Below are 10667 nucleotides of genomic sequence, written 5' to 3'. Positions count from 1 at the left end.
CTAGCTTCATATAAATGAGTCAGGGATGGTTTCGCGGGAAAACTTTCGGCGGACGCTATTTATGTAGCGACGAGTTTTCGTCAATTAAAGCGTGGGTCCCGCATATCTAGTTTCGTAGCAACTTCTCAGTGGCAAATAAAGCTGTTTGGTATCTAGTATGAACAGCTGATTCTTCCCTTCATGGCACATCTTTAAATTGCCCGCCTATCGAAACGAACTTAAAAAAAACGCAGAACTAAAGATAGATACCTAATTCTACCTTAAACTTAAAAATAGCTCTTCAAATAAATTTTATATAAAAATAATTATATATTTTTGATATAAGTTAAAAATAATAATTTATTTTAAATTAAAATTATTTTATATTTTTATATATTTTAAAATATTATAATATTATATTATCATAGTACAGTATTTTTTTATAATAAGATAATATTACATTATATTAGTATAGTATTTCTTTATAATAATACAGTATTATTTTATTATATTATATTAATATAATATTTTTTTATAATAAGATAATATTACAGTATATTAGTATGGTATTCTTTTATAATAATATAATATTATTTTATTGTATTATATTAGTGTAATATTTTTTTACAATAAGATAGTATTACATTATCATAATGTAGTATTCTTTTATAATAATATTACTTTACAACAATGTAGTATTGCTTTATAATAATATAATATAATTTTATAATAGTATAGTATTATTTTATAATAATATAATATTATTTTTATTATAGTATATTATTATTTTATATTAGTGTAGTATTTTATAATAGTGCAGTGTTGCTTTAAGGACAATTGAATTATTTCAATCTATTTCAGTAATTATTTTTAAGTTATATTTTAAATAAAAAAAATTATTTAAAATTTAAATAAATAATTATTTTTAAATCTAAATTTAATTGAGTATTTTTCATTAATTTTTTTGTAAAAAGTGATTCTCCTTTGCCAATTACTTGAGCCTGTTTTATCAAAAAAAATGGAGAAACTAGGACGTGGAGATGCCATAACAGGAGATGAAGAGATTTAGACATTACACGTGTTTCATTTGGTTGTAGCCTATCCACATGATTGTACCTGGATGGAGACCGAGATGCCGTAGCGGGAGTCCAATCAAATGGATGGTGACGATTAATTTGGTTGTTCCCCTACTTAGAAGACTTATTTTAAACTAAACAATGTGGTCTTTGATGCCGAGATAGTGCCTGCACATCGAATATTGAAGAGAGCATATTATCTTGCTGAAAAGTATAGCCATTTTAATGCCGCTGGCGAGTTCTTTATCGTCCTGAGTTTCTAGAACTCTCTTGCTACGCATATAGCGATCCAGAGGGTTTTTTTAATTTTCTGAAAACTCCCTCAGAGTTTGCCAATGTTAACTTAAATGGTAGAGATGGTACGAGCTATATCATTCGAGATTCGGATGTCAGACTGTTGGCTACTGGAGGCTCACCCCTTTTTGAACTCTCAATCCCTAGTGTTAGGGTTGAGCACGGGTCGAGTTCTATTGGGTTAGAGAAAAGTTTCATATAATCAAACCCAATCGAGTTGAAAAAAATTCAATCCGCTGCCGACCATTTATCATGTATAAATCATTTGAAACCGAAGTGAATGGTTTGTAGTAAGTTCGGATGGATTGTGTCGATTTGGACTTCAATATTGACCCAATATTAGTTTTAAGTCCAATATTGGTCCACTTAAACTTATTTACTTTTTTTTAGTCAATTTAATATAAAAAAGATCTAAATTTTATATATAAATTATAAATTTTGGACTTATTTTTGAATCTATACAAAATAAAATAGAAACAAAAAAAATTTACTCATTTGAAACTTGAAAGTAACTACGTCTGAAAGCTTTTCTTTTAGAATTGACTCAAATTGATGTGCTTCCATCAACAATTCAACATTAATATTTTCATGAATCTAAATGGGTGTCAGGATATTTTTTAGAATGAAATATTGAAGTCTAAATGACGTCGTTCCAAAAATGAAAGTGAGTTTGTGAAATACTACATTGGTTGGGTTCGATTTCATATAGGTTAAAAGTGTAGGAACCTAATCCGACTGTAAATAATCATTTTTTTACAAATTCCAACCCGATTCCATCTGATTTATGTATTTCAACCGATTGAAACCGATATTTATTGGGTCAAATTAGATGGGTTTCTTCGTATTTTGGTTATTTGCTGTCCTACCCATTACGTAGTTCCGTACCGTCTGTACGGACATTATCTACTAGCGTCAGGAGCTGCAAGTGAAGAGGATCTTCATTGAGAGCGACTCAATCATGGCTATTGACTGGATCCATGACGAGGCGAAACATCTCGATGTTCATCTGTTGCTCCGTGACGTCTGAAGGTTTTTTAATCATTCCACCATGATGACTGTTTGATACATGTTTCAGAAAGCAAACAGTACTATGGATTAGGTTGCTTTCTTTATGGCCAATCACATTTGAAACTAAACTTAGTGTCAAGATGGCTGTCCAGAAACTCTACTTGATATTTTGTACTTTGATTTTTTAGACTATACCCGTATTAGACTGGTGTTATTTGTTTTTAGACAAGTCATTTTAGACAATGAGACAATCCAAGGTAAAAGATATAGAAAACTACTTCGATTGGTGGGAAGACACGGTCGCTTAGGCATCCATCAACCTACAAGCAGCCAAACATAACCACATCCCTCATTAAAGAAAAAAATAACTATTTATCTACTCTACTAGTTAGTCAAAGCTTTAGGTTCAATTGTCCATAAAGCTCTAAATTGCATGATCGGTTTATTTATAATATCCTAATGTATTCTTAGATGAATTTTAGTGGAGTTCAATATGCGCGAGGCATGGTGCAAAAACAAGTGCCACTTCAAGAGGAGCTTCATCTTGGTCGATGGACAAGCGTCGTTGAACCCAGCGCTTTCATTTGTCATTGAGTCCAATATTTCATACGATGTACATGTAAATGATTTTTCAGTTATTGTATAGAAACTCAAAACTAGATTTTATTATGACTCATAAGTAGATAATATTTTTGATTAAGTTTTAATTTTTCATGTTTAATATGGCATCCAAGGAGTAGTTTTATGGTCATTATATGAACATATGAAAATTTGAAGTTTTATAAATAATTGAACCACAAATGCATCTGATATTAAGCTTTATTTTATGCACCCTGTACATCAAATGCAAAATAGTTTTATAAGCACTCCATCAAAACACAAAATTTAGATCTAATTATACTAAATGAATTATAGAAAGATTTATAGCTAAATTTTATAGCCCCAATCTCATGCAAAAAGCATAAAAAATGATTCCATGGTCACTCTATAGAAACTTAAATTTGGATCACAATATAATCAAACAACTATAAAGGGTTGTCGTTAAATTTAATTTCTCATACTTATATTATGACCACATAACGGTTCTATAGTTAGCATATAAAAATATGGAACTTCAGTCTTGTTATAATTAATTCTTTGCCACCAAAAGGGACATATTTTTTAAATTATTTTCTTATGTTTTTATATAATGACCAGAAAATGATTCTTTGATTATTATATAGAAATATGAAATTTAAATCTTATTCCAATTAATAATCTATAGAATGATTTGTTTTGAAATGTCACTTCCCATGTTATTTATGGTGAGTTTAGAATGGTGCTATGGGCATGATATTGGAATACTAAGTTCTTGTCTTATTATAGCATATGAATTGTGAAGAAATTCGAAATTAGAGTGTATTCTCATATTTCATACAGTGACCGTAGAATATTTCTTTGTCAATTGAAAATAGGAACCCTCGCTCCCAATATAACCAATAATTTAGAATTTGTAGCTTGTCTCAAAAATATCACCTCTCCACGTAGCAAATAAAGGTTTTCGATCAGATTCTTAGATGACATATCCATGAGTACTTAGACCTACGTAATTATGATAAAAAGAGGTATAATGTTTTTTTTATTTCTGAAAATAACAATCTTTCACCGTTTCAGACGCTAATATCTTGCATGGTCACCCTACAAGAAGCCAGCTTTCAAATGGGTCATTTTCTATCTTGTTTCAAGCAAGGTCCATGTCATAGCCCAAAATCTAGCCCAAGTCCAAGCCCATACCGTCGAGACCCAAGCCCAAAAAAAAAAAAAAATAGAGAAAAAACCGAGAAGAAGACTCCCGATAGGAGTTTTCTTCTCCGACGAGACCCGGACGAGATCGGAATCCTAGGACCTCTCGGAGTCCTAGGGTTCTCTATAAAAGGACCTTTCCCTCCCTTGAAGCCGATCATCGGTCTTCTTTTCCTCTTTTCCTCTCCGATTTTTTCGAATTAGAGCCGCGGATCCTTGCTTCGTTCTCACCGTGATTGCTCGCCGGTAGGGTCACCGGAGGCCGAGATGAGTTTCCCTTTTCTTCCTCTCTTCCTTCCCCTTCCTCCCGTGCCCTTGTGCGCGGCTGCCGGCGACGAGAGTCGCCGATTTTCGATCGAAAAAAGGGATCTCTGTTTTGGTCTCTTTTTTCCGTGAATTTTCCGGCGCCGGCGATCGCAATCGATCGCCGGCCATGCTCCTCCGTGACCGGGGGAGTGGCCCCCCTCTGCCGCCGGCCTCCGCCGCGGCGGTCGTGGGCTGAACGGCCCGGCACAAGGAGGGGACTGCCGTCCCCTGTTCGGCCTGGAAGGAGCCCGAGAGAAGAAGAAGAAGAAAAGAAAAAAAAAGAAAAAAAAAGAAGAAAAGAAAAGAAAAAGGAAAGAAAAAGAAGAAAAAGAAAAAAGAAAGAAAAAGAAGAAAAAGAAAAAAAAGAAAAAGAAGAAAAAAAGAGAAAAGAAAAGAAAAGAAAAGAAAAAAAAAAAGAAAAAGAAGAAAAAGAGAAAAAGAAGAGAAAAGAAAAGAAAAAGAAGAAAAAGAAGAAAGAGAAGAAAAAGAGAAAAGAAAAGAAAAAAAATAAAAAAATAATAATAAAAATATATATATATATATAATATATATATAAATATATATATATAGATAAATAAAAAAATAAAAAAAATGAATGAGAGAGAGAGTTTCTCTCTCTTCTCTCTCTTCTTTCAGTCCGAACCCTTATTTTCTCTCTCTGGAATTGGACTTTCTCTTTCTACTTTCTCTCTCTAGAATTTTCTCTCCCTAAGTTATTTCTCTCTCTTGATGGATTTCTCTCTCTAAAGTTATTCCTCTAGAATTAGCGTAGTGTAAGACTTCATTTTGATGATTTTGATCGAGTTTAGGGAAGAGTCTGATTTTAAGTGAGGTTTTGATTTGGAATTTGTTTAGATTGAATTTTGAATTAAAATTAATGTAAAAAAAATATAATTTTGGATAATAGGCACGGAAGAATCTCCTAGAAGTTAGTCAATCTGTTCATTCAGTGCTCCGTGAAAAGTAAGTAATGAATCATCTTCTCGAGATATTCCATATTTATTCTGAAAATAAATAATTATTCCCTAAAATTATGCATGATTTATGAAATTATGTTTTGAAAGAAAAGTGCTTTTGAAATATTATGGTACATCGATTTATGCACATGTTCAGTGATAAATTATGATATATTATGATACAAAGTATTTTGATACAGATCGGATTTATGCTCTCAGCCTAACTATGTTTCAGTGGACCCCGCCAATGGGGATTATACGTTGGTACTCAGTGGACCCTGCCAGTGGGAGTTGTGCGCTGGTGTTTGTGGACCCTGCCAGTGGGGGTTGTGCGCTGGTATTCTGTGGACCCCGCCAATGGGGGTTAAACGTTGGTCATAGTCGAGGCTGTTGAGTTACGAGTATTTTGAATTGAATCGAATTTATGATTATATTATATGTGAATATTTGAAAATATTGGATTTGCATTAAATCGGCATGAAATATATTTTTATGTTTAATTGCAATATTGTTCTTGAAAATTTGATAATATCTGAATTATCTAGTTGAGATATTTGTTACTTACTGGGCTGTCTAGCTCATTACCTTTCTTTCTATTTTTCAGATTCAGATAATTAATTTTGAGTGTGGGAAGAAATATTGGGACAGAGCTTTTAGAGGCGAGATTTAGCATTGTCAACTTCATTGAACTTAGACCTATTGTTTTATTGTTAGTAAAATTTTATTGGATGTAAGACATTTGATTTAATTACTTGAATTAGAGTTGAATAATAAATATTTAAATTTATTCCGCTGTGATGCATTGATATCGTGATGAGATGCCTTGCATGCTTATGGAGAAAGTTCTTTATAAGTATGCGGCGGTTGACATGACCCTCGATTCACAATCTCGGGTCGGGGGCGTGACAATTAATATGGTATCAGAGCATAAGTGGATAAATTATGACACATAGAATTTAACATAGTATGAGTGTAGGTGGGTAAATATTAGGAATATTGGGACGTTAAAGTATGAGCATCATAATAAATCTATCATAACAAATAGATAAATGAATCTAATAAGGTTTTACTACTACAAGGTTACCATGCCTCCCCGTAGAATGACAAGAACTACTCAAGGAATTGCAAGAGAGACATCACAACCACGGGATGGTAGCACTCCCCATCTGATCAGTGGCACCCCTCAGAAGGAGGGAGTCGTAGATCCTAATGGGAGTACTTCGAGAGCATGTCAAGAACCAGATATGACTCAGTTAATGCAGACCCTAATCAGAATGGTACAAGCACAACAACAAATACAGCAGCAAATACTTGGACAACAGCAGATACAACGAGATACACAACAACATCAGCATCCATCACCACAACATGGAGAGCAACCAGTACAACGGAACAATATTTCAGAATTTAAAAAGCTTGCCCCTCCAGCTTTCAAGGGGACTACTGAACCTTTGGAGGCTGACAACTGGATAATGGAGATGGAGAAGGCTTCCGCTGTCCAAGAGTGTCTTGATGAAGAAAAGATTCGATATGCAGCTTATTTACTACAAGGAGAAGCATACAACTGGTGTCAGCGACTACAGCGCAAGCATGAACAATACGGCGAAATACTTACTTGAAAAAGATTTCGGATTGCATTCTATGATCATTATTTTTCTCGGAGTATAAGGATCCAGAAAGAGCAAGAGTTTATTTATTTGAAGTAAAAGGATATGAGTGTGACTGAATATGAAGCAAAATTTACAGGATTAGCAAAATTTGCTCTAAGATTAGTGGATGGTGAGCAAGAACGTGTTCACAAGTTTGAGATGGGACTGAGAATTGAGATTCAAAAATAAGTGGTTCCATATGAATTGACAACTTATGTAGATGTGGTAAACAAAGCACTGATAATTGAAAGAGAAGTCAATGAAGAACGCATGGAAAGGGAAAGAAAGCAAAGAAAGAGAGCAAAATCAAATGATACACAACGGCAGAATAATAAAAACATCAAAAGATCAGCTAAGGGAGCAGTAGACAATAAGACTCAACAGATTGATGGTGAGCCGTGCTCCAGATGTGGCAAAAATCATGCAGACAAGGATTGCTATTGGAATACATGTGCTTGTTTCAAATATGGTCAGATGGATCATAAAATTGCTAGCTGCCCGCTAAATACTGAAAATCAAGTTGGCCAAAGAACTCTTGAAGGACAACATAAGGGTGGTGGACAGATTTCTAAAATCCAGGGAAGAGTTTATGCGCTTACTCAACAGAATGCACAGGCTTCCAATACACTGGTGACAGGTATGAAAATTTCGAGGATGAAATTTTTTTTTTAGGGGTGAAGAATGTCATAGCCCAAAACCTAGCCCAAGCCCAAGCCCATACCGTCGAGACCCAAGCCCCCCAAAAAAAAAAATAGAGAAAAAATCGGGAAGAAGACTCCCGATAGGAGTCTTCTTCTCCGGCGAGAGGTCCTAGGGTTCTCTATAAAAGGACCTTTTCCTCCCTTGAAGCCGATCATCGGTCTTCTTTCCCTCTTTTCCTCTCCGATTTTTCCGAATTAGAGCCGCGGATCCTTGCTTCATTCTCACCATGATTGCTCGCCGGTAGGGTCACCGGAGGCCGAGGTGAGTTTTCCTTTTCTTCCTCTCTTCCTTCCCCTTCCTCCCGTGCCCTTGTGCGCGGCTACCGGTGACGAGAGTCGTCGATTTTCGATCGAAAAAAGGGACCTCTGTTTTGGTCTCTTTTTTCCGTGAATTTTTCGGCGCCGGCGATCGCAATCGATCGCCGGCCATGCTCCTCCGTGACCAGGGGAATGGCCCCCCTCTGCCGCCGGCCTCCGCCGCGGCGGCCGTGGCCTGAACGGCCCGACACAAGGAGGGGACCGTCGTCCCCTGTTCGGCCTGGAAGGAGCCCGAGAGAAGAAGAAGAAGAAAAAAAAAAGAAAAAAAAAAGAAGGAAAGAAAAGAAAAAGGAAAGAAAAAGAAAAAGGAAAGAAAAAGAAGAAAAGGAAGAAAAAAGAAAAAGAAGAAAAAAAGAGAAAAGAATAGAAAAGAAAAGAAAAAAAAAAGAAAAAGAAGAAAAAGAGAAAAAGAAGAGAAAAGAAAAGAAAAAGAAGAAAAAGAAGAAAAAGAGAAAAGAAAAGAAAAAATAATAATAATAATAAAATATATATATATATAATATATATATATATATAGATAAATAAATAAATAAATAAAAAATGAATGAGAGAGAGAGTTTCTCTCTCTTCTTTCAGTCCGAACCCTTATTTTCTCTCTCTGAAATTGGACTTTCTCTTTCTACTTTCTCTCTCTAGAATTTTCTCTCTCTAGGTTATTTCTCTCTCTTGATGGATTTCTCTCTCTAAAGTTATTCCTCTAGAATTAGCGTAGTGTAAGACTTCATTTTGATGATTTTGATCGAGTTTAGGGAAGAGTCTGATTTTAAGTGAGGTTTTGATTTGGAATTTGTTTAGATTGAATTTTGAATTAAAATTAATGTAAAAAAAATATAATTTTGGATAATAGGCACGGAAGAATCTCCTAGAAGTTAGTCGATCTGTTCATTCAGTGCTCCGTGAAAGGTAAGTAATGAATCATCTTCTCGAGATATTCCATATTTATTCTGAAAATAAATAATTATTTTTTGAAATTATGCATGATTTATGAAATTATGTTTTGAAAGAAAAGTGCTTTTGAAATATTATGGTACGTCGATTTATGCACATGTTCAGTGATAAATTATGATATATTATGATACAAAGTATTTTGATACAGATCGGATTTATGCTCTCAGCCTAACTATGTTTCAGTGGATCCCACCAATGGGGATTATACGTTGGTACTCAGTGGACCCTGTCAGTGGGGGTTGTGCGCTGGTATTTGTAGACCCTGCCAGTGGGGGTTGTGCGTTGGTATTCTGTGGACCCCATCAATGGGGGTTAAACGTTGGTCATAGTCGAGGCTGTTGAGTTACGAGTGTTTTGAATCGAATTGAATTTATGATTATATTATATGTGAATATTTGAAAATATTGAATTTGCATTAAATCGGCATGAAATATATTTTTATGTTTAATTGCAATATTGTTCTTGAAAATTTGATAATATCTGAATTATCTAGTCGAGATATTTGTTACTTACTGGGCTGTCTAGCTCATTACCTTTCTTTCTATTTTTTAGATTCAGATAATTAATTTCGAGCGTGGGAAGAAATATTCGGACAGAGCTTTTAGAGGCGAGATTTAGCATTGTCAACTTCATTGAACTTAGACCTATTAGTTTATTGTTAGTAAAATTTTATTGGATGTAAGACATTTGATTTAATTACTTGAATTAGAGTTGAATAATAAATATTTGAATTTATTCCGCTGTGATGCATTGATATCGTGATGAGATGCCTTGCATGCTTATGGAGAGAGTTCTTTATAAGTATGCGGTGGTTGCCATGATCCTCGATTCACAATCTCGGGTCGGGGGTGTGACAGTCCACTATATGAGAAAATTCTATGTTGCACTCTGCATTGTGTTCCATGGCCATGGAGACATTCTTTTACAAGGATCATACACAACAAACAAAATAGAAGGTGCAAGAGTAAGGTCAGAGTACCAGGAGTGGCAATCAGATTGGGTCAAAAATTCATTAACCCATATCTAATTTGTTTATTAAATGGATTACAAATATAGATATAATCCTATCTATTTATTAAATAGGTATTAGAATCCAACATATATAATCTAATTACTAAATTGGTCAAGTCAAATTAAAAGGATTAAATGAGCTAAACATGTTGAGTAGGTTAGGTTAAACGGACTAAAAATATGTTTTAAACGAATTAAATGAATCATATTATGAATCGATTCAATTATTAAACACATCAAAATGGATTAAATGGACTAAAATTCTAAATCCGAATCCAATCTATTTAATAAATAGATTTAGATAAATTCATCCATTTATAACCCAAACTTACTAATGTTGATCCAAATATGCCTAAAGCATATTGTTAATGGATCAAATCAAAATTTGTCACTTTTAAGTGCAACTAACCTCTCAAGTTGTATTAAAAATGATGGTCTCATCTAATAAGGTTTTAGAAAGAAAAAACTTAAAATTTTTTTCCCCCCTAAAATCTCCAAAAAGTTTTGTTATGTTTCTAATCTTACATTCGAAAAGAAAAAATAAATCTTTAGGTTTATTTGGCTTTTCTCTTTATCCATTTTTGCTTGGGTCTTGAATGGAAGTGTGTTTTGTAAATGTACATATAATAGCTCGACTCG

The sequence above is a fragment of the Elaeis guineensis genome, chromosome 2 (assembly GCF_000442705.2).
Source record: "Elaeis guineensis isolate ETL-2024a chromosome 2, EG11, whole genome shotgun sequence".
In the NCBI taxonomy this organism is placed as follows: domain Eukaryota; kingdom Viridiplantae; phylum Streptophyta; class Magnoliopsida; order Arecales; family Arecaceae; genus Elaeis; species Elaeis guineensis.
Note: the sequence above shows the minus strand (reverse complement) of the source record.